The sequence below is a fragment of the Musa acuminata genome, chromosome BXJ3-5 (assembly GCF_036884655.1).
Source record: "Musa acuminata AAA Group cultivar baxijiao chromosome BXJ3-5, Cavendish_Baxijiao_AAA, whole genome shotgun sequence".
NCBI classification, from domain to species: domain Eukaryota; kingdom Viridiplantae; phylum Streptophyta; class Magnoliopsida; order Zingiberales; family Musaceae; genus Musa; species Musa acuminata.
In genome coordinates, this window is record NC_088353.1 from 14,792,925 (window position 1) to 14,799,810 (window position 6,886).

The window sequence follows — 6,886 nt, forward strand, 5'->3', positions numbered from 1 at the left end:
TATATATATGCATATATGTAATAGTTATAAAGTGAGATATGCTAAAATATAATAAGTAAAAAGATTTTGTATCAAGTCACACGTGCCATCACTCACGTGATTGGCTTGTTGGGCACCTATGACTAGCAATCACCCACTTGACCTAAAGCCAATCACCTATGTGTCTGATCCTCATCAGACCCCTATGACACTCAAAGACAATTTGAGACAACGGCTTTGTCAGTGGATCTGCAATGTTATCTTCGGATGGAACTCTTTCCACTGTTACATCTCCTCGGGTTAGATCTCTCTAATAAGGTGGAACCTCCTCAGAACATGCTTAGATTTCTGATGAGACCTAGGTTCCTTCGCTTGAGCAATCGCCTCGTTGTTGTCGTAATATAAGGAGATCGGCTCCTCGCTACCCGGCACAACTCCCAAATCTGTGAAGAACTTCTTCACCCAGACTCCCTCCTTTGCTGCATCTGATGCAGTAATGTACTCCGCCTCTGTGGTCGAGTCAGCAGTAGTATCTTGCTTGGAACTCTTCTATCACACTGCTCCTCCATTCAAGGTGTACACATACCCCGAATTCGACTTGCTATTATCGACATCAGACTGAAAACTTGAGTCTATGTATCCTTCAACCTTAAGGTTACTACCTCCATATACTAGTATAAGATCCTTGTCCTCAAGAATTTAAGGATACACTTTACTGCTTTCCATTGCTCCAAGCCTAGATCTGCCTGATACCTGCTCGTGACACTCAGAGCATGCGCTATATCAGGCCTAGTACATAGCATGACATACATGATAGACCCTCTTGCTGAGGCATAAGGTATCATATCCATGTTCGCCCTTTCTTCTGGAGTCTTTGGGGACATACTTGTAGAAAGCTATATCCCATGTCTCATCGGTATGAGACCTCTCTTGGAATTTTTCATGCCAAACCTTTTGATAATGGTTTCTATGTACCTGGACTGGGACAAGCCAAGTATCCTCTTGTATCTATCTCTATAGATTCTAATCCCCAAGATATAGGATGCTTCCCCTAAGTCCTTCATGGAGAAGTGTCTAGATAACCAAGCCTTTATTGTGGATAGCATTCATATGTCATTCCCAATGATCAGGATGTCATCCACATATAACACCAAAAAGGTAATAGCGCTCCCATTTACCTTCCTGTACACACAAGCCTCATCTTCGTTCTTAACGAAGTCATAAGATCTGATTGCCTCATCAAATCTTATGTTCCAACTTCGAGAAGCTTGCTTTAGTTCATAAATGGATCTAAGCAACCTACACACCTTATCTCGGAAGTTCTTGGACACGAATCCCTCATGTTGCATCATATACACCTCCTCATCGAGGTTCCTATTGAGGAATGCGATTTTCACATCCATCTGCCAGATCTCATAATCATAGTGTGCTGAAATAGCCAATAGAATTCTAATGGATTTCAGCATTGCTATGGGTGAGAAGGTTTCATTGTAGTCAACACATTACCTTTGACGATACCCCTTAGCCACTAGCCTTGCTTTATAGGTCTCTACCTTTCCATCTACTCTGATCTTTTTCTTAAAGATCCACTTGCAACCGATAGGTACAATACCTTCGGGCGCATCAACTAGGTTCCAAACCTTGTTGGAGTATATAGAATCCATCTCAGAATTCATGGCTTCTTGCCACTTCCCGGAGTCTATACTCATAATAGCCTCCTCGTAGGTCTGAGGATCAATATCCTCAATATCCTCTCCTCTAATATGTCCCACATATCTCTCAGGAGGATGAGATACTCTATCAAACCTACGTAAAGTTGAAACTTGTGTATTAGGTACTTGAATAGACTCGGGCTGTAGAGTGGTGCTTGAGTTTGGTTCTCCAACCTCGCTCAACTCTATCATTCTCTCACTATCTCCGCCAAGAATGTGTTCCTTCTCAAGGAACACTGCTCTCTTAGCTACAAAGACCTTTTGGTCTTCGAGATGATAGAAATAATACCCACAAGTTTCCTTGGGGTATCCCACAAATTTGTATCGCTCTATCCTTGATTCTAACTTATTGGGGTTGTGTCTTTTAACGTGGGCAAGGCAGCCCCAAACTTAACAACCTTAAGATCAGGCTTCTTCTCTTTCCATATCTCATATGGTGTAGACACTATCGACTTAGTTGGAACTCTATTCAGAAGGTAAGCTACGATTTCTAGGGCATATCCCCAGAATGAGATGGGTAGGTCAGCGAAACTCATCATGGACCGTACCATGTCTAATAGCATACGATTTTCTCCTTTCAGAGACACCATTGAGCTGAGGTGTATAAGGAGGTGTCCATTGGGATAATATCTCATGGTCCTTGAGGTACTGAGTAAATTATGTACTTAAGTACTCACCTCCTCGATCTGATCGAAGAGTTTTGATACTCTTTCCAGTCTGGTTCTCCACCTCATTCTTATACTCTCTGAATTTCTCAAAGGCCTCAGACTTGTACTTCATTAAGTACACATATCCATACCTTGAGAAATCATCAGTAAAGATAATGAAGTAGGAGTAACCACCAATGGCATGAGTTGACATGGGTCCACATACTTCACTATGTATGAGTTCCAACAGCTTAGTGGCTCTCTCTCCAGTTCCACTAAATGGAGAGTTTGTCAGTTTTCCACGAAGGCAAAGCTCGCAAGTTGAATAAGACACATAGTTGAATGGATCTAGATATCCATCATTTAGCAACTTTTGAATCCTTCTTTCATGGATGTGACCTAGCCTACAATGCCATAGGTATGCACTGTTCATCTCATCTCGTTTCCTCTTGGACACATTTACATTCATGATATGTACTTGAAGCTTCATCAAGCTTTTGTTTCGCCCTTTCTGCAAGGTACTCTTTGTAGTTCCTTTTCCAGTGCCCATCTTTACCATAGTGGAAGCACTAGCCTTTGTCCTTTGCTAGGTTTTTCTTAGCAACATTTGCTTTACCTGGTCTGCCCTTTCCCTTCTTAAAGGACATTTCTGCTTTCCTTTTCTTTCGGGTCTCACCAGTGTAGAGAACAGGCTTCTCTTTCTTAATAGTACTATCTACCTCCCTTAACATATTGAGGAGCTCTGGGAGAGTCACCGCAAGCTTGTTCTTATTAAAATTCATTATGAACTGTGAAAAGGAATTTGGTAGGAACTGAAGCACAATGTTCACACACAAGTTATCCTCTAGGACCATTCCTAGACTTGTGAGTTTCTCTATCCGCTCAATCATCTTTAGGACATGATTCTGAACCAGTGTCCCCTCAGTCATCCTAGCACGGAAGAGGCTCTTAGATATCTCATATCGCTGAGTCCTTCCATGTTCCTCAAACAATTTACGGACATGTAGGAGAATGGATCTAGCATCCATCTTTTCATGTTGTCTCTGTAACTCAGGAGTCATAGAGCCTAACATATAGCACTAAGCAAGAGTGGAGTCATCAATGTACTTCACGTAGCGAGCGATCTCATCCTCGCTTGCCCCTTCTTCGGGCCTAGGCATCACTGTATCAAGGATGTACACGATTTTCTCCGCTGTGAGAATAATTCTCAAGTATGCCACATAAGTGATTTGAAAGCGACATTTTCTGAAAATAAAGATGCAGCAAAAAAGAATAACATGCAGATTTTGCAAGAAATAAACTATCAAGATATGGACTTCTATCTTAATATGCTCCCACTATTTTACTAACGAGTCACGCGACACCCTCAGCACGTGAAACGAAAGTCTCCGGTAAACTTCTAGTGGGGATCAGGATCCAATCAGCATCTTAGTGTAACCTCGAGCTACTCGACCAATCACACTAAGCCTAAAAGGTATGCAACTCTTGCCCATCACAACTCCTTGTGATTCCCGTCTTGTTCGGCCTCCGAATCACCATGGTCTCAAGGGACTCGACCAACCATGATGCTAGGTTAAGTCAACACCATCGTTATAAGATGAGTCTGATTTGATGATATACCCTCGAGGGACTCGACCAAGCATATTATGTCCTCAGGTCACCGGTGATATCTCTATGTCGTAAGCAAGATAGCAAATCACGATATAGGTGAGTCTCGAGGGACTCGACCAACTCAACCAACACCGGGAATCGGTTCCACATATACAAGACATCCTTGGTATCACAAGTCTAAGGACCAGATATACCACTAGGACTATGAAATCGTTGTTTGACAATAAGGCATCATCAACCATCCAGCATTCCGTAAGAGGATCAATCAGTGAACTCATTCTCCAATTAGTACCTGTACTGTATCCCTAGTGTCCCTACATGAGTAGCTATAAGACAAGCTGCATCCATCATATGGACAGTTATACAGCATAATAGTTTGTCCGGTTTGTTGAATCTCGGATTTTGATGATAAAGTTAATTGTCATTTGTTATCTAATCTGTATGTTGAGATAAGTGTGCAGGATTAACTACGATGAAAGTAAGATATGCAGCAGGACTTGCGCCGGAGTCAAGACAATGATCATGTTGGGAGTTCGAGAGTTCGACGGAAGTTCGGATAGTCGTCGGAGGTTCTACGGGAACAAATCTGAGAAGTCCACGAGCTTGCGAAAGAAGCTCGTCGGAACTCACCAAGTGGATCGTCGCAAGTCCAGGAGTTTGCTGGAAGTCCACAGGAGCATCACCGAGGGTTCATCGGATGATCGACGGAAGTTCGCCGGAAGCTCGCCGGAAAAAGCGATTGACGCACCGGAACAAGTTGCAGTAAATGTCTTAGGAATTACTATGCTAAGATTGCTATAATTTGAATTATGCCTTGTTTGTATAATGTCAAGATAACAAACAAAAAATCTTACTTCTCAGTTTTACATGTTGATATCTTACAATATGATGAATTGCTACTATTACCATCATTCAAACTTGTAATGTAAAATTTGAAAATGAATGTCAAGCCTTGACATCATCTTCAGAGAGATACATCATGATGGGAATCATGATGGGAATCATGATGGGAGTATTGATAAGTTTAAATGATTTTAACTTATCAATATGTCTCTTGAATTCAAATGTTTTGAATTCAAGAAAGACTTATCTCAAGTATGGCATATAGACAGGGGGAGTTAAGGTTAACTCCATTATCAATTGATTGTCATCATCAAAAAGGGGGAGATTGTTGAATCTCGGATTTTGATGATGAAGTCAATTGTCATTTGTTATCTAATCTATATGTTGAGATAAGTGTGCAGGATTAACTACGATGAAAGTAAGATATACAACAAGAGTTGCGCCAGAGTCAAGACAATGATCACGTTGGGAGTTCGAGAGTTCGACGGAAGTTCGGACAGTCATCGGAGGTTTTGCGGGAACAAATCCGAGAAGTCCATGAGCTTGCCAAAGAAGCTCGTCGGAACTCGACAAGTGGATCGTCGCAAGACCAGGAGTTTGCCGGAAGTCCGCAGGAGCATCATCGAGAGTTCATCGGATGATCGACGGAAGTTCGCCGGAAGCTCACCGGAAGAAGCGATTGATGCACCGGAGCAAGTTGCAGTAAATGTCTTAGGAAATATCGTAGTTAACACAATGATTAAGTTGGAAATGGGAGGTGATCCCATTAACTTAATCTTGGGGCAATTGGGCCCCTGAAAAACCCAAATTGGGCCGAATGGATCAACCCATTCGGACCCTGATTTCTGCCAAGTGGTTGAACCGCCCCAGCCAGGCGGTGGCACCGCTTGGGCTCAGTATCCAAGTGAGATTGGGTGGTGCAACCACCCCTGACAGGAGGTGGCACCGCCTGAGCTCGGTCTTCGAGCTCTGGCAGGAGGTGCAACCGCCTCAGTCAAGCAGTGGCACCGCCTGACCTCGGTCTTCGTGTTCTGGCAGGAGGTGCAACCGCCCCTGATATGAGGTGGCACCGCCCAGAGGATCAGTCTTCGAGCTCTACCAGGCGGTGCAACCGCCTTAGTTAGGCGGTGCAACCGCTAGATCCCGAAATTCCGGGAATTGATAGTTTTGAGCTCAGAATTCAAACTGGGTTGGGGCCTATAAATACCCCACCCTTTCAGCACTGAAAGGGCACTCAGACACACCGAAATCCTGATCTTATTCTGTGATTTTTAGAGCTTAAAATTGTTGTAAAAGCCAAAAGTTCTTCTCCCTCTTTTCTTCCAAGTTCTGGTCTTTAAAGAGAGGAGAGAAAATTATGTAAGGGTTGTCTCCTAAGCCCGTTAACAGGAGTGAAACTGTAAAAGGGTGGTTGGCCTTCGCCTATTGAAGGAAGGCCTCTAATGGACGTCGGTGACCTCGTCGGTGGAGGAAACTAAAAGTGGATGTAGGTCAAGATTGACCGAACCACTCTAAATCTAAGTTTGCATTTACTTTGAGCATATTATCTTTACTACAAACCTCCTCAAAAGCTTACTGCTTTCTGTGCATATACGATTGGGTTTCAAGCTTTGCACTTTCCGAATTGGCGTTTAGACGTAAATCAGTTTTATCGTACAATCATCATATTTCAGTTTGCGTTTACGTTTTGATTTCTATCATAACTGCAAACTACCTTTATATCCTTGCTTTAACTGCATCTCACTTAATCAAGTGATTTACGAATCAGCATTTAGATGTAAATCAGTTTTTTCGTACGAATATCATATTTCAGTTTGCGCCTACTATCTGATTTGAACCATAACTACAAACTGCATTTATATCTTTGCTGCATCTCGCTTAATCAAAAGTTAAAGTGATTTACGAATCGGCTTTCTTACTGAAATCACTTTTATCGAACGAACGCAGTTTTTTTTTAATCGTAGAAGGTTTTCCGCTGCACTAATTCACCCCCCCCCCCCCCCCCCCCTCTTAGTGCTCTTGATCCTAACAATTGGTATCAGAGCGGGGTTAACTCTCAAACAGATTAAAACCCAAGAGAGATGGCATACGTCG